General features: G+C 37.6%; 1 pseudogene; it reads right to left on the bottom strand.

Annotated features, from left to right (window-relative positions):
- Positions 1 to 4469: 4469 nt before the first annotated feature.
- On the bottom strand, positions 4470 to 26322 carry LOC126945799 (protein argonaute-3-like; annotated as a pseudogene).
- Positions 26323 to 27206: the final 884 nt, after the last annotated feature.

The following is a 27206-nucleotide window of genomic DNA, read 5'->3' as shown; positions in this document are numbered from 1 at the left end:
TTGATCCTAGGGGCCCTTTTTCTCTGTATTCTAGTTAGAAAGATAAAATTTCCCTTAAAGTTTTAGCCACTTTATGGTGCCATGCAGTTACAAACAACTGAGGCCATCCTCAAAGCAAAGTAATGGGAGGAAAAAAAGTAAAAAAATTAACAGAGTATTATTTAGACATTCTTTGAGCCACAGGGTCCCATATTGTCAGTTTCTCTAACTAGAAAGATGACTTTTCTCTTTAGGTGTTAGGTATCTGTACCATGGCTGTTGTAGTACAGTTCCATGACTAGGATCACTCTTGAGGCAGGGCCTGGAGAGAAAGAGAGGAAAAATGAATAAAACCAAGGATAATCCCCACACTCTCTGGTTCAGGGTAGTTCACTTTGCCATTCCTCTTGCCAGCAAGACACAGTTTCTTTGAGGATTTTCACTGTCCCTGCCTGCTAAAACTCACTCCCATATGAGTCATTCTTTAGGATTTGACTACCTCCTGAATCTGCCTACCACCATAAGCTTTTCAGAGTTAGAGATTTGCTTTTTGGATTTGCTTTTTGTATTTTTGTCCAGAGATTTTGGTTGTAATTAATGGATGATATATGTTGAAGGTGCTTGACTTATCATTGCTGACACCAGAATTTCTCCAAGGATTTTTTAAATTGAAATTTTAATTAAGGTATTATAGGTTCACATGCAGTTGCAATAAATAATATATTAAATAGACATTTCCCAAAGAAGGCATACAAATGGCCAAAAAGTATGTGAAAAGATGCTCAACATCACTAATTGTCAAGGAAATGAAAATCGAAACTACAATGAGATATCTCACATGTGTTAGGATGGCTATCTTTTTTTTAAAACATGATAGATAAGAAGTGTTGATGAGGATGTGGAGAAATTGGACCTCTTGTATACTGTTGGTGGGAATGTAAAATAGTGCAGCCATTGTGGAAAACAATGTGGAGGTTCTTCAAAATTAAAAGCAGATTTACCACATGATCCAGTAATGTCACTTTTGGGTATACATCCAAAAGTATTGAAATCAGGATTTCAAAGGGATACATGCATTCTCATATTCATTTTACCATTATTCATAATAGCTAAGAGGAGACACAACCTAAATGTTCATCAATAGCTGAATGGATTTTTAAAAATGTGGTACATACATACAATGAAATATTACTCAGCCTTAAAAAGAAGGAAGTCTTGCCATTTGTGACAGCATGGAAAAACCTTGAGGTCATTATGTTAAGTGAAATAAATCAGATATAGAAGGATAAACACTGAATGACTCCACTTACATACATTACCTCAAATAGTCAAACTCATAGAAACAGAAAGTAAAATGGTGGTTTGTTGCCAGGGATTAAGGAGAGGGAGAAATGGGGGAGTAGCCTTCAATGGGTACAGAGTTTCAGTCATGTAAGATGAAAAAGCTCTATAGATCTACTGTGCAACAATATGAGTAATCTTAACAATACTATATTGTATACTTTAACATTTGTTAAGAGGGTAGCTATCATTTTAAGTGTTCTTAACACTAAAAAAAAAGAAATACAGAAAGACCCCTTGTACATTGTATCTGGTTTCCCTCATTGATAACATTTTACAAAACTATAGCATAATAATACAACTATGCTAACATTGATACAATTTGCTGATCTTATTCAGATTTTCCCAGAATTTTACTCCTCTGTGTGTGTGTGTGTGTGTGTGTGTGTGTGTGTGTAAGTTCCATAAAATTTTATCAACTGGATAGATTCATGTCCATGCACCACAGTCAAGTTATTAATCAGTCTCAACACTACTGTCCAACACCACTTTTAAGTGGTGATTTTCATGTGGTGTTTTGAAATTAATCAGTTTTTGTTTGTCTGGGAAAGTTTTTATTTCTCCTTCATGTTTGAAGGATATTTTCTCTGGGTATACAGTTCTGGGATAATTTTTTTACCTTCATCACTTTAAATAAGTCATGCTACTCTCTCCTGACCTGTAAGATTTCCAGTAAGCAGTTTGTTGCTGGACATATTGGAGTTCCTTTGACGTTATTTGTTTCTTTTATCTTGCTGCTTTTGTGATCCTTTCTTTATTTTTGACCTTTGGGAGTTTTATTATTAAATGTGTCGGGGTAGTCTTATTTAGGTTAAGGCTGCTTCGTGTTCTATTACCTTCTTTTACTTGAATATTGATACCTTTCTCTAGGTTTGGGAAGTTCTCTGTTACCATCACTTTGAATAAGCTTTCACTCTGATCTCTCTACCTTCTCTCTAAGCCTCTTAGATTTGTCTTTTGAGGCTATTTTCTAGAGTTTGTAAGTGTGCTTCATTCTGTTTCATTATTTTTTCTTTTGTCTCCTCTGATTGTATTTTTTTTTCTATGTGCAACATTGTTTTAATAATTCACATTGATACATATAGATCTGGTCCATTCGTTTAACTGTTATGTACTACACCACAGTATTATGTAACTATTTATGTACTGTTTATTCATTCTACTACTGACAGGAATTTAGGCTGTTTCCAATTTTCGGCTCTTTCATATACTGTTTTAGGCACACATGCAAGATACCTCTTTATGGGTTTTAAGATGCGCAATTTCATCTTTACTTGAGAACTGCTCTCCTGGGTAGTTGTACCAAATGGTACTTCTACAAACAATGTGTAAGAGTTTCTTTTACTTCATCCTCACCAACATTTGGTATTTCATAAGATTTTTCTTTTCAACTTGCACTTTTTGCAAATCATAAGGCTTTTTAATTTCACAAATCTGATGGGTATAAAATAGTAACACCGATTTCATTTGCAAGTTCTTGATTATTAACGAATCAGAATCTTTTCATGTGTTTACTGGCTATATGGGTTTCTTATTTTGAGAACTACCTATTTTTCAATTCATCTGTCTTTATATTTTGTAAAGTTCTCAGTTATATGAGCTACAAATTTTCTAATATTTTTAGCCTTTTTTTTTTTTTTTTTTTGCATTACACAACTTTTAAATTTTGGTCAAATTTATCAGTATTTTCCTTTGCAGTTTATACTTTGTACTTTGTTTGGTGTTAGGAATATTCTCTCATTTTTATCCCAAAAGAATTTTGAAGATTTGCTTTTCATATTTGAGATTATAATTCACCTAGAAATAAATTTCATGTCTGATGTAAGATGGATCTAATTTTTTTAAAACAGTTAACAACTGTGTAAACACAATTTATTAAATATTCTAGTTTTACTCTTTCCCTACTGATCTGAAACACTACATCAGATAGTTACAGTTTCCATAAACATACATGTGGCTAGTTTCTAGACTCTGCTTCATTAATCTGCCTGTCCCTGCACTTAAAGCCATGTGGCATAACTGTTACAGTTTTATAGGAAGTAGGGCAATTCCTGCTTTATTTTTCTTTAAAATTGTATTGGATTTTTTTAGTCACTTCTTGTTCCATATAAATCTTAATATCGACTTATCAAGTGTTATTCTATACCCTACTGGAATTTTATTTTATTATTTTATTTTATTTTATTTTTTTGAGACAGGGTCTCACTCTGTTGCCCAGGCTGGAGTACAGTGGCGAGATCACAGTTCACTGTAGCCTTGACTTCCTGGGCTCAAGTGATTCTCCCATCTGAGCCTCTCAAGTAGCTGAGACTACAGTCACATGCCTCCATGCCTGGCTAGTGTGTGTGTGTGTGTGTGTGTGTGTGTGTGTGTGTGTGTGTGTTGTTTTAGCCACGGGGTTTCACCATGTCGCTCAGAACTCATGGGCTCAAGCGATCCTCCCACCCTGGCCTCCCAATGTGCTGGAAATACCGGCATACCCACCGTACCTGGCCCCTAATTTGAATTTTAATTAAAACTACATTTATAGATTAATTTGGGGAGAACTGACATTTTATAAAATTAAGTCTTCTCAATAAGGGTAATGTGTTTCATTTATTTAAATTTTCTCTTAGATCTTTCAATAAAGTTTTATAGTATCTTAAGATACCTCAGAAATCATTTATTCCTGAGTACCTCATTTTCAAACCAAACTCTTGGTCTCATTATACTTGTTAAAGCTCAGCTAAGATACACATACTACCACACATATTTCTGTGATTTTTCAGGCTCATTTGGATGCTCCTTCTCCTGTGCTCTTGGATTTATTTATTCATTCTTTGCTTAATATTACCAAAAGTTGTGCTGGGCATGGAGGATACACTGGTGAATAAAATGACAATCCCTTCACGGAGCTTTCATTCTAATAGGAGAGACAGAACAATAAACATTCATAATTCAGGGTGATACATGCTATTATAGGGGAATTACACAGTGCTATGGGAATACAGAAGCAAATACCTAACTCAGACTTGGGGGATGGCTGGATGGAGGGAAAAGTGTGTCAAACACTGCTTCTCAAGGAAGTAACATGTAGACCAAAACTTGAACTAGTGACTGAAAAGCCTCCTAACTGGCTCCTCCGATTAGTTTTTTTCTTCTCTATCTATCTATTCTCCACACTGCTGCCAGAGGTCTTTTTCATCAATATCAAGTGTCATTTTCCACACAGCAGGCCGAACAGACTGATGGAATCCAAACCATACTTCCCTGCCCCCTCCCAGAGGGCGGTCATATCCTTCTGGAACTGAGAAAAAGGAATGCCCCATAGGTGTGTATTCACGGAGGGCAGATGTTGTCGCACCACATCAACTGCATGGACAGGGTTAGTGCTGATTGGCTTGTCTAATTCCAGTGACTCAAGCAAGGTCCGTCCTGTCAATACTTCATGCAGTAGGTGCCAACTCACCCAAGAGACACATTTGATTGACACCTTAAAAGGTCGATCTTTTCCACCTTCTCCAGGTAAAGTAACGTCTAAATATATCCCTGTAGTTGCCACAGGAAGTGGATTGGCAGTGTAAAGAATTCTTTTTCCATCATAAACTGGTCTACGGTCTCCAAATATAGTTACTTCAAAATGCTGAACCGTTGAGTCAAACACCTCCATGGTTTAATATCTTGGGACATTGTCTGGTTTAATATCTTGTCTGGCCACTTGTCTCTCTGGTTTAGTATCTACCTCATAGAGGTAGACATCAATCTTTGGGATTTCAACCTGAAAACAGCCAGCAGTTTAATGGGTTTACCCATGGTGCCATAGCCAAGTCTTCTGGGCACCACGGGTAGGGGCTGGGCCCCAGCGGGTCCTGCAGAGCCGATTTCCACTCACCGAGCTTGGGGGAGGGCTTTGAGACAGAACGGAGCCTGCCACTGGGGGCAAGGAGGCGGCCGGGAGAGCGACACAGAGCAACGGGCACTCTCACTCGGCCCCCGAGGCGGGGGCGGCGACGGCTTTCCTTGAGCAACTGCACTCTGAAAGCCCCGGGTCGGAAGTGTCTCGAATGGAAGATGGCGCGGGACTAGGTGAGAGGAAGAGGAGACGTGAGGGGAGGACAGAGGGGAGTCCTGTCCGGAAGTTGCATCGCCCGCGGACTCCACGGTCCCACCCCTCCTCCAGGACTGCCAGTGGCCGCCGCCAACCTGCCTTGGGCCTCCCCCTGACTGTGTATTTTCAAACAGCCTATCTACAAGCTCAATTATTATTTCTTCTTTTATTTTTATTTCTGCTGGTAAGGGACTCTAATGGATTCATCAGTATGTCAATTTCATTTTTCGGTTCCAATATTTTTGCTTGATTTTAAAATATTTCAAATATTTCATTGTGGTTTTGATTTGCATTTCTCTGATGGTCAGTGATGTTCAGCATTTAGTCGTGTGTCTGTTGGCTGCATAAATGTCTTCTTTTGAGAAGTGTCTGTTCATGTCCTTCGCCCACTTTTTGATGGAGTTGTTTGATTTTTTCTTGTAAATTTGTTTAAGTTCTTTGTAGATTCTGGATATTAGTCCTTTGCCAGATGGGTAAATTGTAAAAATTTTCTACCATTCTGTAGGTTGCCTATTCACTCTGATGGTAGTTTCTTTTGCTGTGCAGAAGCTCTTTAGTTTAATTAGATCCCATTTGTCAGTTTTGGCTTTCGTTGCCACTGCTTTTGGTGTTTTAGTCATGAAGTCCTTGCCCATGCCTATGCCCTGAATGGTATTGCCTAGGTTTTCTTCTAGGGTTTTTATGGTTTTAGGTCTAATATTTAAGTCTTTAATCCATCTTGAATTAATTTTTGTATAAGATGTAAGGAAGGGATCCAGTTTCAGCTTTCTCCATATGGCTAGCCAGTTTTCCCAGCACCATTTATTAAATAGGGAATCCTTTCTCCATTTCTTGTTTTTGTCAGGTTTGTCAAAGATCAGATGGTTGTAGATGTGTGGTATTATTTCTGAGGGCTACATAGCATCTCACACCAGTTAGAATGCTGATCATTAAAAAGTCAGGAAACAACAGGTACTGGAGAGGATGTGGAGAAATAGGAACACTTTTACACTGTTGGTGGGATTTTAAACTAGTTTAACCATTGCAGAAGACAGTGTGGTGATTCCTCAAAGATCTAGAACTAGGAATACCATTTGACCCAGCCATCCCATTACTGGGTATATACCCAAAGGATTATAAATCATGCTGCTATAAAGACACATACACACATATGTTTATTGTGGCACTATTCACAATAGCAAAGACTTGGAATCAACCCAAATGTCCATCAATGATAGACTGGATTAAGAAAATGTGGCCATATACACCATGGAATACTATGCAGTCATAAAATAGGATGAGTCAATGTCCTTTATAGGGACATGGATGAAGCTGGAAACCATCATTCTGAGTAAACTATCGCAAGGACAGCAAACCAAACACCACATGTTCTCACTCATAGGTGGGAATTGAACAATGAGAACACTTGGACACAGGGTGGGGAACACCACACACCCGGGCCTGTCATGGGGTGAGGGAGTGGGGAGGGATAGCATTAGGAGACATACCTGATGTAAATGACAAGTTAATGAGTGCAGCACATCAACATGGCACATGTATACATATGTAACAAACGTGCACGTTGTGTACATATACCCTAGAACTTAAAGTATAATAATAAAAAAAAAATTCAATTTCTTTGTTAAATTTATCTGACAGGATTCTGAATTCATTCTCTGTGTTTTCTTGAATTTCACCGAGTTTCCTCAAAACAGCTATTTTGGATTCTCGGTCTGAAAAGTCACATATCTCTGTCTCTCCAGGATTGGTCACTGTTGTCTTATGCAGTTTGTTTTGTGAGGTCATGTTTTACTGGATGTTCTTGTTGCTTGCAGATGTTCATCACTGAGCATTAAAGAGTTAGGTGTTTATTATCATCTTTGCAGTCTGAGCTTGTTTGTATTCATCATTTTTGTGAGGGCTTTCCAAGTATTCGAAGGCACGTGAGTGTTGTGATCTAAGTCTTTTGTCACTATAACCTTATTTGCTTTAGTGAACACTACAAGCCCAGTAATGCTGTGGCTCTTGCAGACTCAGAGAAACACTGCCTTTGTGGTCTTGGGTGAGTTCCAGGAGAATTCCTTCGTTGCCAAGTAGGCACTCTTGTTCTCTCTTTTTACTTTTCCCCAAACAAATGGAGTCTCTCTCTCTGTGCTGAGCTGTTAGGAGTTGGTGGAAGGGTGACACAAGTATTGCTGTGGCTGCCACCACAAGGACTGTGCTGGGTCAGACCAAAAGCCTACATAGCACTGGATATTGCCCAAAGCCCATGGTGACCACTGCCTGGGTACTGTCTATATTCACTCAAGACCCAAGGGCTCTACAATGAGCAAGTGGTGAATCCAGCTAGACTTGTGTTCTTCCCTTCAGGGCACTGAGTTTCCTCAGCCCTGGGTGGGTCCAGGAATGCTGTCTTGGAGCCAGGGCCTGGAACTGGATACTTTAGGAATCTTCCTGGTGCTCTGTTCTACTGTGACTGAGGTGACATCCAAGCCACAAGACAAAGTTCTTCCCAGTCTTCTCTCTACTTTCTTTAAGCAAGAGAGTCTCTCTCTATGGGCACTACCACCTCAGACCCATGGTGAGTACTGCCTGACTACTACTGATGTTCACTATATGCCCAAGAGCTCTTTCATTCAGCCTGTGGTGAATGCTGCAAGGCATGGGTCTCTCCCTTCAGGGCAATCGACTCCCCACTGGCCCAAGGGAGGTCCAGAAACACCATCCAGGAGCCAAGGCCTAGAATCAGGGACTCCAGGAGACTGCTTGGTGCTTTATCCAACTGAAGTTGAAGTAGTACTTAACTGCAAGACAAAGTCCCCTTTGCTCTTCCTTCTCCTTCCTTCAAGCAAAAGGAGATAGCTACCACCACGGTGGCTTGCCATAGCCACCACAGCTGGTTTTGTGCTGGGTCACACCTGAAGCCAGGACAACTCTGAGTCTCACCCAAGGTGAGTATTGCCTGGCTACCATTGTTGATTATTCAGGGCCCAAGGGCTCTTTAGGCAACAGTCTATGAATCCTGCCAGAACTGGGTCCTTCCCTTCATGGCAGTGGGCTCCATCCTGGCCCAGCATGTATCCAGAAACATCATCTGGGATCTGTGACCTGGAAAGGGGGGGGGCTTGGGACTCTGCCTGGTGCCCCATTCTACCGTGGTTGAGCTGTTATCCAAGTTGCAAGACAAAGTCCTCTTTACTCTCCCCTCTCTTCTCCTGAAGCAGACAGGAGTCTGTCCTGGAGCTGCAAGCTCTGCTGACTGAGGTTGGGGAGATGTAATGCAAGTACTCTTTTGGCTGCCCTAGTTGGTGTCTCACTAGGTTGTGTGTACGCAGAGTCCATTGAATCTGAGCCCAGCACATCGCCAAGACTTGACCAAGAATTGTAGTCTTTGTGTTTTAGACTGCCTTCCAAGTTTATTTCAAACTGCAGAACACTTTAGCCCATGGTGGCAGGACTTACTGGAAATTACATTCTACCTACTGGGATGGATGATTCTCTTCTGTCTAGTGCTGGTCTAAATGCTCCCTCCATGGCCTCTGTGTGAGTTCTGCCCCATGTTGCTTTTTACTATGACAAGATAGCACTGAGTTCCAATGCCAAGTCTCACAATCACTGTACTCTCCTTGCCCCAAATGCACAGATTCTTTCTCTGTGCCATGTGGCCACTACTGAGGGATGGGGTAGTGGTGGTGTAAATTAGTCAAGACTGTCTTTCCTACTCTCTTCATTGATCCTTTCCTAAATATGATGTTAAAATTAGGTAATGCGATTACTCACCGGATTTTTGATTCTTATGAGGGAGCATTCTTGTGTAGCTAGTTGTTAAATTTGGTGTTCTTTGGCAAGGTGGGATAATCAATGGAGATAATGGCTATATGGCCATTTTTCTCTGCCTCCCCTTGGATCATATAGATTTTAAAATCCTGCCTGACAATCTCTGTCTTTTGATTGGATTGTTTAATTCACTTGTATTTAATGTTATTGTATTTTTGCATTTACATTTGTAATTTTACTTTTTATTTTATATATGTCTCATACTGTTTTTTGTTCTTCCATTCCTCCTCTAGTGATTTATTTTGCATCTAATGAATATTTCCTAATGCAGCATTTTAATCTCATTAATGAGCTTTTTTGTGATTTTTAGTTTTTTTTTTACTGGTTGTGCTAAGATTACCATATATCTTAACTGATTAGAATCATGTTCAGATTTACAGTAGCTTAATTCCACAGCATATAGAAATGTTACCCCTGTATAGCTATATTTCTTTTCCCTTTTTAAATTGTATTTTAGTTATATATATTTCCTCTATTGATGTTAAAAAGCCAACAATACATAGTTATAATTATCGATTTACCATCTTTTATCCTTTCCTTAGCCACTTACAGCTTTGTTTCCACTCACTTATTTTGTGCTGTTATTGGTAAATATATTACATATATATTACTTTTTATATGATACCCAGCAATACATTATACACATGTTATTTTAGATAATTGCTTTTTAAATCAGTTAAGAGAGAAAATGAGTAAAGTATATATGTTAAGAGTGTCTACTATAATTACATAAGTGCCTTTACGGGCACCGTTATTTTTGTTGTTGTTCATTTGTATTTAAATTACCGTCTGTGGTCACTCGCTTTCAACCTGAAGAATATTTTTTAGTATTTCTTATATCTTATTACATTCAGCATGCTATAACAAAATATCATAGACTGGATAGCTTATGAAAACCAGAAATTTATTTATCACAGTTCTGGAGGCTGGGAAGGCCAAGATCAAAACACCAGCAGATTTAGTGTCTGGTGAGCACCTGCTTTCTTATAGGCAGTGCCTTCTCAAATAGTGGAAGGGAAGAACAAGCTCCCTTGGGCCTATTCTAGAAGGACACCAATCCCATTTATGACCTAATCATTTTCCAAAAGTCCCATATCCTCTCACCTGGTTAAGATTTCAAAATGTAAATTTGGGGAGGGACACAAACATTCACATTATAGAAGCAGGTCTACTAGCAATGAACTCTCTCAGTTCTTGCTTGTCTTGAAAGTCTTTATTTTGCCTTAATTTTTAAAACAGTTTTGCTGGATATAGAATTCTTGATAGTGTTTTTCATTGAGCACTTCGAATAGGTTATCTGACTGCCTTCTGGCCACCATTGTTTCTGCAGAGACATCAGTTAATCAAATGTTAATCTTATTGTGGTTTCCATAAGTAGTATGCCATTTTTCTCTTGCTACTTTCTGGATTTTCTTCTGCTTCTTTTATTTTCAGCATTTTTATGATGATATGTCTGTTTTTGACTTTCTTTCTATTTTCTATTGGAGTTTATTGAGCTTCCTGAATAAATTGCAGAAGTTTTCAACTATGATTTCTTTCAATATATTTCTTTTTTCTCTCCTCTCCTTCTGGTACTTGTATTATGTGCATGCTGGAGTACTCAGTGGTGTCCCACATTTCTCTGAGACTCTGTTGGTTTTTCTTCATTATTTTTTCTCTCTGTCCTTTGTAACCTCTATTGATTTAACTCCAAGTTGGGTAATCATTTTTTTTCTACCAGTTCAAATTTAGTGTTGAGCCCCTCTAATGAGTATTTTATTTCAGCTACTATACATTTCAAGTCAATAATTTCTATTTGATTCTTTTAAATAATTTCTATTTATTCATATTATCTTTGTGATCAATGTTGTCGTCATACCTTCTTTTACTTTTTTAGTTGAGCTTTCTCTTAGTTCTGTGAACATATTTATAATTACTACTTTACAATATTTTCCTCTTACATCTGACATCTGGTCACTCTTACACAATATTTTTTACTTGCTTTTTTCCACTGTGTGGGTCATAGTTTCCTGTTTCTTTGCATTTGTTGTAATTTTCTGGGGAGAACTAGGTATTTTAGATAATATGTTTTAGCACTTCTGATACTGGTACACTCACTCCTGGGGCTTGTTCTTATTATTTACTTGTTTATTTATTTAGTGACTGACAGAGTTATTTTGGGGAATTCTACTTTCCATGAATCCTTCACAGGGAGTTAAGTTTGTGAGGTTGCTTCTCAGAGAGATGCATGTTTGGGTATAACACAGTCACTTGAAGGTGGCAGGGCTGTCTTCTGCTCTTCTGTGAACATACCCAACTGTTATGCTCCACTTATTGCTGCCCTGTTGGTCTATCATTTATTTACAACAAGGCCTGGGTTATAAAAGTACTCTACAAATGAATCTAATCACACTGTGGCTCATTTTATGGAACAGTGGTCAGTGTTTTCTATTTGTTCTGATTTCAGCAAAATGCCTCCCAGATATCTTATTCCCTAGTTCTCTCCTCAAAACCCAGTCTACGGTTTAGGCTGTATCTTCATTAGATCTATGAATCTCCTCTCATTTCCTTTCACTATAACCTCCACTGGTTGTAGCATCTGGGGGGGCAATGTGAGAAATGCTGAAATCCCGCTTCTTCTGGGTAGAAAGACCTCCCACTGGGAACTGAGGAAAGAGGAGGTCCTGTGTCCTTGGCTGCAACAGTTGGGAGTTGAGTCTTCACCTTGCTAAACCGGAAGCAGGATGAGAGAGAGCAGTCTTGGTTCAAATACCACAGACCTTCCTTTTTTAAAATAAATATTTGTAGATTTTATTGAATAGATGTTTCTTCATTTGCTCTTTGTCCTTTGGACAATTTCCAAAATTTTATACGATTTTTTTTTAAAAAGTAATTTTCACCGGTTTCACTGGTCAGTGAAGTTCCTTCCACTGTTATGCTAGAAGTCAACATTTTACTGTTGAGTTTTGAGAGTTATTTTTTTTAATGTAGAGGATGCACACGTAAATTTAGAGGATTTTTTAGATGTAGAGGAAAGCCATAAGTGCCTAGGTGTAGGTAGTGAAATTAAAGTGAAAAGAGAGATCCTATTTATTTATTTATTTATCTGAGACAGAGTTTCACTCTTGTTGCCCAGGCTGGAGTTCAATGGTGCAATCTCGGCTCACTGCAACCCCCGCCTCTCCGGTTCAAATGATACTCCTACCTCAGCCTCCCGAGTAGCTGGGATTACAGGCATGCACCACCACACCTGGCTAATTTTGTATTTTTAGTAGAGATGGGTTTCTCCATGTTGGTCAGGCTGGTCTTGAACTCTTGACCTCAGGTGATCTGCCCACCTCAGCCTCCCAAAGTGCTGGGATTATAGGCGTGAGCCACCATGCCTGGCCTGATCCTGTTTTTTAAGTATAACAAACTTATCCATCAATATATATCGTGCCTTAAATTTCTCTGAATTAACAGTTCCTCTCATGGGAAGGAGAAAACATGGAATTAGTGAGATTGTGAAAAAAAGGGTGAAAGACATCTTCTTATGTGTTAAACCCACAACATGAGGAAAGTGGCATACGTTTTCCACCTCTGCACAATATTCGTGTTGCTTTATAAAATGAAAGAAGTAGGTTACAAAATAGTACGTACACTATGATTATATTTTTAGAAATAAAAACTCAAACACAATATATAATTGTAAATAAATGCACATTAAATGTTCAGAAGAATAAATATCCCAATTTTAACAGTAATCATCTCTAGGAATTGAATTATTTCATTTTATTTTTATTTTGTTGTTTCAATTTTCTTATTCTACAGTGAACATGTAATACTTCTGCATTTTTTAAAAATCAAAGTATTTTAAAAGTATCTAAATCTTTGTAAAGATACAATGGATGTCCAAGTAAGTCTGTGAGAAATAGGAAGGCTCCTAAATACTAGTTAATTCACCTCTTCATGTTATAATGTGAAAACCAAGATCAAGAGAGGAGAAGAGACTTGGCTAAGATTAGAATTTTGATATTTTGACTTCTAGTCCACTAATCTTTCTTACTACCCATGTTTAATCAAACAACTAGGTACAAACTTATTTGAAAAGAGACAGCAGTCACCTGGTTTGTCTATAATCACTATTTCCAAGGAACAGGCTAAAGATTTATCTCACATTGCACATCCAATATGAGCTCATCTTAATCCTTACCATAGCCCTGCACTTGAAGAATGGACATTTTCTCCCACTCAGAGGCAACAGAGACTTCAATAAGTACTCAAAGTTCGTAAAGCAAATGGGAGGCCCACTCAGGGTCTAAATCCAGACAGAACACTCTCCTCCAGATGTTTAGCTGAAAACAGTTATGAGGATCTCTAGCTTATGCTTCAGGTAATGAACTTGCCAAGGCTAGATAGTTCTTTATGTCACTTACGAAGCCAAGTTATTGGAAAACTCCTTCTCTGGGTGTCTGAGTCAGATGTGTTATCAATCACCTACTATAAATTATTAAACAATTAAAAGTGATATAAAGCAAGCCAGCTGAAAGCCAGCAGAAACTATTTCCCTTCTGAGCATGCTGGGAGAAGGTTCCCTCATCTTCTCTCAATATACATGCAGGCAAAACAAAGTCATTTTACCACTGTGCCCTGCTTCCCTCTCACAATGTTTTTCTTGGAGATGTGAAAGCTGAACAGTGTAGGCCTTGACTGAATGGAAGAAAGACAGTGAACCAGACAAGGAAACCTTCCTTTGAGGGCACCTAGCATGGCAGTGGGCTACAGTGGAGAGTGTACCAGTTTTGGGAGCACACAAAGTGAATTTGAATCTTTCCCCTGTCAAGCATTGATAGTAGAACCTCAGCTGGATCCTCTCATCTTTCTGAGTCTCAGTTTTCCTTCATCTAACAAATGGTACAAAATGGATTTCAGCCTTCTCACTTGCTCCCATCTTTTTTGTTTCTCTTTTAAATGCCTCTTCCCTTTCTTCCAATAATTTAGCACTGGAAATTCTGCCCCTTCCTTGGATTGTAAGCTTGCTCAAACATTCTCAGGCCTCTTGAGCCCCAAACCAGTGCTTTGTGGTTTGTAGTCTGCAAACTGCAAATACAAAGCAGATTTCCGCTGCATGCTTACATATCCCAGTGCTTTTCGTGCCTCCAGCAGTTCAAACAGAACATTCCTAATGGAGTGGACTGGGGGGTGCGGCTTACCACCAATCACTGAAAGCTTCATCCACTGGAGACCAGATGGACTCTAAGGCTGCCAGCTCCTTGGCCCTGGAAAAAAGGACTTGCCAGGAGAAGACTGATCCCACTGTGGATGTAAGCTACCCTTATCCAGAGGCCCATTGCAGAGCACAAAGAACATTAGACTAAGAATTACATAGTCCTGCAATGTGCCCTTGTGCAAGTCACAACCCTTCTCTGGAACACAGATTTTCCTTTTGAAAATGAGGATAATAACCTCTGATCCACCTATTTCACAGGGCAGGATTCCAATAAATCATAGGCAGGCGTGCTTTATAATATTTACTGCTCTGTTTACACATGTGTTATTATTATTATTGCAGAGGGATCAACCTACATATCCACCTCTGAAAGTTTGAGCAGGTAGAGCCTAAGACCAGGACAATTTGTTAAACCAGAGTTTGAGGCCTCTTGAGAAACACAGTGAAGAAAACGATGTACCTGATGATGAACTTCAGACTCTGAAACAAAGAGAGGACAACAAATGAGCCAATTTAGGCAAAGCCACAAAAGTTGCTCCAGGAAGGTAGGATGCTCATCCTAGGGAAATAGAACAAAAACATGTACCTAATCTTAGAACCAAGGGTTACTCATCTGTGAAGGATGTTTAGTAGCATAAAAAAAAAGTAGTGTTCTGTCTCTAAGGAGCTTCTTTGACACTGAAAAAACTTGGATGCTTTTTGGGGACCTCCAAATAACTGTGGTTTCATAAAAAAGGGCTGTTCCAAGGCTAGCCATGAGAACTGAAGTCTCTTTGGGGAAGTATCCTTCTCCAAAGGATGAGCAGAGCATATTTGGCAGAGTTAGCCTTAGAGCTTGAAAACAGAATGGGAAATCAACATCAATAGGCCCCAAAGAAAGTGAAAGAAAGAAAAAAATACATAAAACAACCTTGCAGCAAGGGCCTAAGAGTGCGTGGTTTGGTTCAGAGAAGTTTGAGAAAATAAGGGAAAATTTTAGCATAGGTCAGAATCCAGTGAAGACAGTATAGAGGCAGGGATGGGATAGTTAAACTCCTAGAAAGTACGCCAGACATAGGCTAGAAACCTACAATTCTCTTCTTGTGCTTCCTTGCTTCTCTCTATATCCCTAATATCACAGCTTCCTTACTTGGTCTTCCCAGTGCTGCATTCTCCAAGGACCTTGTCTCCAGAATGTTCTTGTGAAATGGCACTCTTGAGATACTCCTATCTAGACTGGACCAGCAAACCTTAACAGCTTCCACCTTGCCCCAACTTAAGCCTCAGTTACTTTCCACAAGGCCCTTACATCTATCCTTTTTAGGTCAGTGGATTTCTGCAGGTTTTACTTCAGTACTTCATTTTTAATCCTTTTGCTTTTATCAAAAAGATGAAACAACTTTTGTCATGTGAAAGAAGAAATCTTTCAGTGTACATTTTTCTTTACAAGAGAGGAAGGGAAACCCTAGGAGGTGAAAGGACCAGTCCCAAGGGCAACTAGAACAGCTGTGGCAGAGCTGGGAAAGCATCCTGGTTCCCTGACTCCTAGTTCCATGTCTCTTCACCCCATCTTGTTGCCTCTAGCATGCTGCATCTGTCTGTTTACAAATCACCACATGTTTAGCTAAATAATCAGTCACATATAAGGAGTTAATTTTCAATAAATAGTCAGTGATTTTTATGTAAAACATATTTCTAACAAGTAGTCCAAGTCAGAAATCTGGGCAGAATTTCTGACTTCTTCTCCCCTCAATGCCCTCTTTGCCAATATCTAATCAGTCATTAAATTTCACCTGTTCTCTGCCCTAAGTAACAATGAGATCATCTCCATCCCCCATCTAGGCCACCACCACTTCCACTTAGTGTCCTAACCTGACTTTTGCTTTTGTTTTGATCTCCATTTTGCACCTCTCTGCCTCATGTCCAAATTCTCACTTTCTATCCAAGTCCCAGGGTGACAAATAAATACCATTTCATATACTGACAAATAAATTCTTCATGACTGTCTGGTGCATCATGTTGGAAAGGATTATGTGGCTCTATCAGGGCTTATTGGAAGAGAGTACTACGACCGTTTACCACTGTACATGACTGTATATCATTGGAGTGGGGGTTGGGAATTTGTGAGTGACAGTATGTGATCTGTATATTTGTTGTCTTTGTTTGCCGGTATACATGACTGTATTTCATTGGAGTGGGGGTTGGGGGTTTGTGAGTGACATATGGTCTCATTTGTTGACTTGGACCAGCTGCTTTGGATAAATGGTTTGAGAGAGTGGTTGGCTTTGATTTTAGCTTATTTGAAATATTGACTTTTGGATCAACCCCAACCCTCACTCTCACTTTGACTTATCCCACTCCCTTTGGGACAGTCTACAGGAAATTGTTCTTGAATAATGAATAAGCTTTCAGGACTCCATGACCCAGTCCGTACCAGGAACTTGGACTTCTGTCTACGTTGTGGATGTTGGGAGTGCAGGGGAGAGGTGCAGGGTGCAAAGGATAGGAAAGCTAAAACCAGTGTGTATAAGCTACAAACCGTGTATATTCTCTGGTTTGTGTATGCCCAGCCAAGTGCCAGGAAAGAATTTGTAGGATTAAAGGAACACAAAATTTCTGCCCTGTGCAAACTCAGTCTTCATGCCTAGGTTCAAATACCTGTTGGATCATTATTGGAGCTCATAACTCCACGAATATCTTTTTTTTATTTGCTAAGCTCCTAGAGAGATGTAAACTCCTAAGAAATAAATATCTTATTTTACTATTTCCACAACTAGGCCTAAAAAGTACTTCCTCCAATTTTCACATTTCTCAGGAAAATCCATTCTTCCAAATGCATAGAAAAAGATGTGGACTCTTTTTGCCCTGGCAATGATGTCCCTCCCCAAATAACCCTTTCCATAGTTGTATCAATTAGGAACTGAACTTATCCACGAATAAAAAACTCTCCATAAATGGTAATTATTAGGGATTTAATTAGTCGTACATAACAAGAAACCCAGAACTAGATGGTTCCTTGATTCTCTGAGAGATCTAAGCTTTTGATCTTCCACTCAGCCCAGTCTACCACATAGAGTTGCGACAATTTTTATTGTCCAGTGGTGCCCAGTGAGCAGGTAAGTGAAAGCTAAAACAGACCTTTCACTCGTAGACAATAACTTCTCCCCTTTCTCACAGAGGCATTATCTAGTTTAGCTATTGCCAACCATATCTTGCCAATCTACTCCACTAGTTGATATGACTATTTTTATGCCAGCACCATGCTAATTCAACTACTGTAGCTTTGTAATAACTTTGGAATTCAGATAATGTGAAAATTCTAGCTATATTATTTTTCAAGATTATTTTGGCTATTTGATGTCTATTGAGATTTCATAGGAATTTTAGGGTGGATTTTTCCATTTCTACACACAATTTTATTGGGATTTTGATAGGAATTGCATTGAACATACACATCATTTTCTGTAGTATTGACCTCTTAAGCATATTGTTTAAGCTGACCCCTAAATATTTTCTTATTTTGATGCTATTGTAAATAGAATTGTTTTATTTACATCCTTGTCAGATTTTTCATTGTTAATGTATAGAAACATAATGGATTTTGGCATGTTGTATTTATATTCTGCAACCGTGTTGAATTTGTTTGCATTAATAAGCTCAAGCTTCCATAACAAAATGCTGCAGTTTGGGTGGTTTACATAACAGAAATTTCTTTTCTCATAGTTCTGGAGGCTCCAATTGCAAAATCAAATTCCAGTTGATTTGGTTTCTGGTGAAGTCTCTCTTCCTGGCTTGAAGACAGCTGCTTTCTCATTATATCATCACATGGCCTTTCCTCAGTGAATGTGCTTGAAGAGTGAGCTCTCCAGTGTCTTTTAAGTACACTAATTCTATCAGATGAGACCCCCAAGTTTTGACCTCATTTAACTGTAATTACTTCCTTACTCCAAATACAGCCACACTGGCAGTTAGGGTCTCAAATATAACTTGTGAGGGTAGAGGGAGACACAAAAATTTAGTCAATTTATTAGTTCTAACAGTTTTTCCCCTGGGAATCTCTAGAGTTTTCCACTGATAAAAATCACATTATCTCCTCCAACTAACATCAACAGCATATACATTCTTCTTATCTGCACACACCATACTCTAAGATCGGCCACATTCTCAGCCATAAAGTAAGTCTCAATAAATTTAAAAATTCAGAATCATACCAAGCATATTCTCAGAACAGTGAAATAAAAATAAATATCAAGAAGGCCTCAAAAAACCACACAATTACATTGAAATTAAAGGACTTTCTCCCGAATGACTTTTGGGTAAACAATGAAATTAGAGCAGAAATTTAAAAAAAATCCTTGAAATTTTTTTTTTTCTTGTCTATTCACTCTAGCTAGGACTTCTAGTATCATAAGGAACAGAAGTGGTGAGAGCAGGCATCCTTGTCTAAAAAAACCTATCTTGGAGGAAGAGCTTTCAGTCTTTGACCATTGAGCATGACTTTAGCTGTGGGTTATTAACATGTGGCCTTTACTATATTGAAGTAGTGTCCTTCTATTCCGAGTTTGTTGAGTATTTTTTTTTTTAATTACGAAAAGGGTTTGAATTTTATCAAATGCGTTTTCTGCACCTATTGAAATGATAATGTGGGCATCTTTTCTTCATTCTGTTATTGTGGTATATTATATTGTTTTGTTTTCATATGTTGAGACATCCTTGATTTCAAAAAATAAGCCCATTTTGGTCATGGTGTATAATTCTATTAATGTCCTTTTGAATGCATTTTGTTAGTTTTTTGTTGAGGATTTTTGAATCCATACTCATAAGGGATATTAGTTTGTATGTTTTTTTTTTTTTCTATAGTGTCACTGTATAGATTTATTATCAAGGTAATGCGGGCTGCATAGAATGAGTTAAAATGTCTTCCTTCTTTGATATAGTTCAGATGTTTTTCCCCTCCAAATCTCATGTTGAGATGCGATCCCCAATGTTGGATGTGGGGCCTGATGTGAGGTGTTTTCGCAAAGGGGGTGGATCCTTCATGGATGGCTTTGTGCCCTCCTTGTGGTAGTGAGTGATTTTTCATTCTCTTAGTTTATATGAGAGCTGTTTAAAGAACCTGGGAACTCCTCCCTTCCCTCTTACTCCTCTCACCATGTGACATGTCTGCTCTTACTTCCTCTTCCACCGTGGTTGTAAGCTTCTTGGGGTCCTCACCAGAAGCAAATACTGACACTATGCTTCTTGCACAGTCTGCAGAACTGTGAGTGAAAATAAACCTTTTTTCTTTATCAACTACCCAGCCTCAGATATTCCTCTATAGAAACCCCAAACAGACTAATACACTTCTCTTCAATTTTTTGCAAGATTTTGAGAAGTATTGGTGTTAATTCTTTTTAAAATGATTAACAGAAATCATTAGTGAAGCCATCTGGTTTTGGGCATTTCTTTTTTGGGAGGTTTTTATGATTTGGTCTTGGTGTGTTCTGTGTTTCTAGCAATTTTCTCATTTAATCTCTATTATCTAATTTGTTGGTATGCAATTGTTTATAATACTTCTAATAATTCTTCTTATTTCTGCAAAATCAATATTGATGTCTCCACTTTCATTTCTGATTTTAGTCACTTGAGTCTTCTTTTTTTCATTTTCAGTCAATCCAGAAAACGGTTGTCAATTTTGATGATTTTTTCCCAAATAACCTCTTCTTCACTTCATTGGTTTTCTCTATTTGTGTTTCATTTTTATCTGCTCTGATTTTTATTATTTCTTTCTGCTGTTTTCGAGTTAATTTTTTTCTTCTTTTTCTAGTTCCTGAAGATGTCAAGTTGAGTTGTAGATTTGATATTTTTTCAGTGTAATCATTTAGACTTATAAATTTTCATTTTAGCCCTCCTTTTACTGTATTCCATAAGCTTTTGTATGTTGTGTTTAAATTGTTATTTGTCTCAGGATATTTTCTAATTTCTCTTGTGATTTTTCCTTTAATCCATTGGTTGTTTAAGATTGCGTTGTTTGATTTTCACATATTTGTGGATTTTACAGTTTTCCCTCTGTTATTCTTTTCTATTTCCATTTATTTGTTTTCAGAATAGATGCTTTATATAATTTCAAGCTTTTAAATTTATTAAGACTTGCTTTGTGAACTAAACATGGTCAATCCTGGAGAACGTTCCATGTTCACTTGAGAAAAATGTGCATTCGGCTTTTGTTGCATGGAGTGTTCTATGTATGTTTTAGGTCCAATTAGTCTGCAGTGCTGTTCATATTCTATATTGCATAATTGATTTATGTCTGTTGTTCTATTCATAATTGAAAGTAGCATTTTAGTCTCCTAGGACTATTGTAGAACTGTTTGTTTCTCCCTTCGATTCTGTCAATGTATGTTTCATACTTTTAGTAGCTCTGATGTTTGGTTGCTGTATGTTTATAATCATTATATCTCAGTGAATTGACTCTTTTATCATTATGTAATGTCTTACTTTGTCTCTTATAATAGTTTTTATCTGAAAATCTATTCTATCCTATATTACTATAGCCATTCCTGCTCTCTTCTGGTAACTATTTGTATAAAATATTTTTATACAATTTTTAAATTTTTAATACGTAGTAGGTGTGTGTGTGTATACACACACACACACACACACACACACATATATGGTGCATGAGATGTTTTGATACAGGCATGCAATGTTAAATAATTACATTATGGGGAAAGGGGTATCCATCCCCTTCTTTGTGTTACAAACCATCCAATTACTCTCTTTTAGTTATTTTAAAATGTACAACTAGGCTATTATTGACTACAATCACTCTGCTGTGCTCTCAAATACTAAGTCTCATTCATTCCTTCTAACTACTTTTTTACTCATAACCATTAACCATCTCCAACTCCCTCTCAGCCCCCTACTACCTTTTCCAGCCTCTGGTAACCATCCTTCTACTCTCTATGTCCATGAATTCAATTTTTTAAATTCTTAGATCCCACAAATAAGTGAAACCCTGTGATGTTTGTCTTTCTGTGCCTGGCTTATTTAATTTAGCATAATGAACTCCATTTCCATTGATGCAAATGACAGGATTTCATTCTTTTTTATGGTTGAATAGTATTCCATTAAGTATAAGTACCACATTTTCTTTATCCATTCATCTGTTGGACACTTACATTGCTTCCAAATCATGGCTATTGTGAACAGTGCTGCAACAAACATGGGAGTGCAGATATCTCTTCAATATACTCATTTTCTTTTTGGGGGTTATATATTCAGCAGTGAGATTGCTGGATCATATGGTAGCTCTATTTTTTGTTTCCTGAGGAACCTCCAAACTGTTCTCCAGAGTCATTGTACTAAATTAGATTCCCACCAACAGTGTACAAGTGTTCTCTTTTCTCCACAAGCTCGCCAGCAATTGTTTTGCCTGTCTTTTGGATATAAGTCATTTTACCTGAGATTAGATGCTGTCTTATTGTAGTTTTGATTTGCATTTCCTTGATGATGAATAATGTTTAGCATCTCTTCATATGCCTGCTTGACATTTGTATGTCTTCTTTTGAGAAATGTCTATTCAGATATTTTGCCGACTTTTTTAAAATCAGATTACTAGATATTTTTCTTATAGAGTTGTTTGAGCTACTTATATATTCTGGTTATCAATCCCTTGACAGATAAGTAGTTTTCAAATATTTTCTCCCATTCTGTGGGTTGTATCTTCACTTTGTTGGTTGTATCCTTTGCTGTGCAGATTTTCAACTTGATATGATCTCATTTGTCCATTTTTGCTTTGGTTGCCTGTACTTGTCAGATATTGCTCAAGAAATTTTTTCCCCACACCAATGTTTTAGAGATTTCCTCCAATGTTTTGTTGTAGTAGTTTCACTGTTTGAGGTCTCAGATTTAAGTCTTTAATTCATTTTGATTTGAAGTTTGTGTATGATGAGAGATAGAGGTATAGTTTCATCCTTCTGCATATGGACATCCAATTTCCCCAGCACCATTTATTGAAGAGGCTGTCTTTTCTCCAGTGTATACTTGGCACCTTTGTCAAAAATCAGCTCTCTGTAGGTGTGTGGATTTGTTTCTGGGTTCTCAATTCTGTTGCATTGGTCTATGTGTCTATTTTTATGCCAGTAACATGCTGTTTTGGTTACTATAGCTCTATAATATAATGTCAAGTGATATGATTCCTCCAGTTTTGTTATTTTTGCTTAGGATAGCTTTGGCTGTTCTGGTTTTTTTTGTTGTTGTTTTTTGTTTTGTTTTTTTGTGGTTTCACATAAATTTTAGATATTTTTTTCTATTTCTGTGAAAAATGTAATTGATATTTTGATAGAAATTGCATTGGATCTGTAGATTGCTTTGGATAGTATGGACATTTTAACAATATTGATTCTTCTAATCCGTGGACATGAACTATTTTTCCATTTTTTGGGGATCCTCTTCAATATTTTCATCAATGTTTCATAGTTTTCATTATAGAGGTCTTTCATTTCTTTGGTTAATTTCTAGGTATTTAATTTTTTTGTTTGGTTATTGTCAATAGAATTACTTTTTGATTTGTAGATTCTTCACTGTTGGCATTTAGAAATGCTACTGATTCTTGCATGTTGATTTTGCATCCTGCAACTCATTGAATTTGTTCATCACGTCTAATAGTTTTTTTTGTGAGGAGTCTTCAGGTATTTCTAAATATAAGATCACATCTTCTGCAAACCATATTAATTTCACTTGTTCCTTTCCAATTTGGATGCCCTTTATTTCTTTATCTTGTCTGGTTTTTATATGAAATATTTTGCTATACTTTTATTTTCAACCTATGCATGTTCTCAGATCTAAAGTAAGTCTCTCAAAAGACACAATAGAGTTGTACCCCGTTTATTTATTCATTCTGCCACTCTATGTCTTTGATTGGGATGTTTACCCATTTAAGTTTAAAGTAATTACTGATAAGAGATGACTTCTTTTTGCCATTTTATTATTTATTTTCTGTATGTCTTATAGCTTTTTGTGCCTTATTTTCTCCATTACTGCTTTCCATTTTGATAGTTTTTTTTTTTTTTTCTGTAGTGACAAGTTTGCATCTATTTCTGATATTCTTTTGTGTGTCTCCTGTAGATATTTTCTTTTTGGTTACTATGGGAATTAAGTATAACATTCTAATGTTATAATAATATATTTTAAACTGATACCACCATAATTTTAGTCACACACAAACATTCCACTCCTTTTCCACCTTGCCCTTCCCCACTTTATATTATTGATGTTACAGATTATACCTCTATATATTATGTGCCTATTTACATATATTATACTTATTTATCTGTTAAATCCCATAGAAAAATAAAAAGTGGAGTTACATACCAACATTAAATTAATACTGATTTTTATATTTTTCCATATATTTACCTTTACTAACGGGCTTTATGTTTTTGTGGCTTTCAGTTCCTGCCTATAATCTTTTCATTTCAACCTGAAGAATTCCCTTTAGCATTCCCTGTAAGGAAACTGTAGTGGTAATGAGCTCCCTCAGCTTTTGTTTTTTGGGGAATGTCTTAATTTCTCCTTTATTTTTGAAAGACAGTTTTGCAAGATGTAGAATTTTTAGTTGGCAGGGATTTTGTTGTTGTTGTTGCTGTTTTTTCAGGTCCTTAAATACATTAGCCCTGTTGACCTGCAATATTTCTGTTGGGAAATCCACAACCCCACTGAGAATTTCTTGATCATTACAAGGTACTTTTTTTTAATGTTTCCAAGATTCTTTCCATGTTTTTGGTTTCCAATAGTTTGATTATAATGTGTCTTAGTGTAGGACTCTTTAGTTATATCCTATTTGAAGTTCATTGAGCATCTTGGATTTGTAGATCCATGTCTTTTCTTAAATTTGTGAAATATTCAAGCGTTATTTTTTTCACACCTCTCCTTTTCTCTCTCTCTTCTCCCTTGGGGATTCCTATAATGCATATATTATTTACTTTGATGCTGTACCATAAGTCCTTAGTCTCTTGTTCACCAGTTTTTCTTTCTTTGTATAAATTTAAGAGGTACAAATACAAGTGCAATTTTATTATATGGAGATATTACATAGTGGTGAAGTCTGGGCTTTTAGTTGTATCCATCGCCTGAATAACATACATCGTCACCATTAAGTAGCTTCTCATCATCCACTCCCTCCCATTCTTTCAAGTCTTCAATGTCTATTATTTCCCATTCTATATTTATGTCTATTATTATTTAGCTCACACTTATAAGTAAGAATATGCAGTATTTAACTTTATGTTTCTTAGTTGTTTCACTTGAGATCATGGCCTCCAGTTGCACCCAAGTTGCTGCAAAACACATGATTGCATTATTTTTAATTGCTGAATGATATTCCACATTTTTTTATCCAGTCACAGACATTTAGGATGATTTCATGTCTTTGCTATTGTGAACAGTACTGCGATAAACATGTATCTTTCTGAATAGTACTGTGATAAACACATGAGTGTATGCATCTTTTTGATATAATGACTTCTTTTCTTTGGGTACATACCCAGTAGTGGGATTGCTGGATTGAATGGCAATTCTATTTTCAGTTCCTTAATAAACCTCCATACCGTTTTTCCATAAAGTTTGTACTAATAATTTACATTCCCACTAACAGTGTATAAGCACTTTTTCTTCACATAATTGCCAACATCAGTTATTTTTAAATTTTCAAATAATAGCCATTCTGACTGGTGTACAATAATATCTCATTGTGGTTTTAATTTGCATTTCCCTGATGATTAGTGATGTTGAGCATTTTTTCACTTTTGTTGATCATTTGTATGTCTTCTTTTGAAAATGTCTATTCATATCCTTCACCTACATTTTGATTGAATTATTTGTGTGTGTGTGTTTTATTTTAGAGTTTACAAAGCACTTTAATCTTCTTTCTTTCATTTCTATTTTTATTTTTATTTTTATTTATTTATTTATTTTTTATTATTATTATACTTTAAGTTCTAGGGTACATGTGCATAACGTGCAGGTTTGTTACATATGTATACCTGTGCCAAGTTGGCATGCTGCACCTATCAACTCGTCAGCACCCAACAACTCGTCATTTACATCAGGTATAACTCCCAATGCAATCTCTACCCCCTCCCCCTACCCCGTGATAGGCCCCCGTGTGTGATGTTCCCCGTCCCGAGTCCAAGTGATCTCATTGCTCAGTTCCCACCTATGAGTGAGAACATGCAGTGTTTGGTTTTCTGTTCTTGCGATAGTTTGCTGAGAATGATGGTTTCCAGCTGCATCCATGTCCCTACAAAGGACACAAACTCATCCTTTTTGATGGCTGCATAGTATTCCATGGTGTATATGTGCCACATTTTCTTAATCCAATCTGTCACTGATGGACATTTGGGTTGATTCCAAGTCTTTGCTATTGTGAATAGTGCCGCAATAAACATACGTGTGCATGTGTCTTTATAGCAGCATGATTTATAATCCTTTGGGTATATACCCAGTAATGGGATGGCTGGGTCATATGGTACATCTAGTTCTAGATCCTTGAGGAATCGCCATACTGTTTTCCATAATGGTTGAACTAGTTTACAATCCCACCAACAGTGTAAAAGTGTTCTTTCTTTCATTTCTATTATGTGGGCTCCCTCACCTTTCTAACCATTGGTAAACTCAAGAGAAATGATGCCTGAAATAGTGTATCATTCCCAAGTCACCAGGGACATATTCAGTAAAGGATTTTACAATCTCAAGAGAACCGTATTCCAACGGAGTAGCAGCACACAATAGTATGTAGCACTGTGGACATTGCTGCACAGGAGAGCTCACTCAATAGGTTCTATGGAGCTGTTTAGAGAGTTCGAATGTCCCACTACTTACGGTGAAGGGAAACTTGAAAGATGCCGTACTGCTTTCCAGAATCACTGATGTGCAGGCAAATCATACCCATAGTACGGTAAAGAGCCACCAGAAGGGATTGGGAAGACCTGGCTGCCTACAAGCCATTAATCCCCTTCCAGGCACACACATGAAATTTTCAGAGGAAGATAACACATCTCATCTATTCTCCAGTCTAATAAGGCTGGCGTTACCAGATGCATGAGTCAATGATCAAGACGGAACTCTTTCCCATACTTCAGATTGACATTGAATAATTTGGCCCTAGGAAAGAGAGTTCCACATTGATATAATATCTCTCATGGGCTGGGCGTGATGGCTCATGCCTGTAATCCCAGCACTTTGGGAGGCCGAGGTGGGCAGATCACCTGAAGTCAGGAGTTTGAGACCAGCCTGGCCAACATGGTGAAACCCCGTTTCTACTAAAAATACAAAAATTAGCTGGGCGTTGTAGTGCATGCCTGTAATCCCAGCTACTTGGGAGGCTTAGGTGGGAGAAGTGCTTGAACCCGGGAGGTGGAGGTTTCAGTGAGCTGAGATCATGCTACTGCACTCCAGCCTGGGCGACAGAGTGAGGCCCCATCTAAGAAAAATAAATAAATAAATAAACATCCCTCATGAATTAGAAACTGGCTACAACTATCAATGTCTGGTCTTGCCTTCAGTATCATAGCGCTTTGCATAGCTAACGCAACTCTACGTCAACTATGAAGAGCATTAACTCCTGGAGCACCACCACAGCCAAAGCCAACAGCTCTTTTTTCAATGTTACTGTTTGCAGCAAAGCTCCAGCATTTGCTTGAGCTAGCTTTGGCCTTGTGCCTACTATGGAACCCTGTGCCCCTAACATCCTGTTTCATGGTATCAGCAGCATTATCTGTGGATCCAACAATCTGAACTATCTTTAAATTTTTTTAATTTTTAATTTCTCTGGGT

This window comes from Macaca thibetana, chromosome X (genome assembly GCF_024542745.1).
Source record: "Macaca thibetana thibetana isolate TM-01 chromosome X, ASM2454274v1, whole genome shotgun sequence".
Lineage (NCBI taxonomy): Eukaryota > Metazoa > Chordata > Mammalia > Primates > Cercopithecidae > Macaca > Macaca thibetana.
The sequence above is the reverse complement of the archived record's forward strand: the minus strand, read 5'-3'. Positions and strand labels throughout refer to the sequence as shown.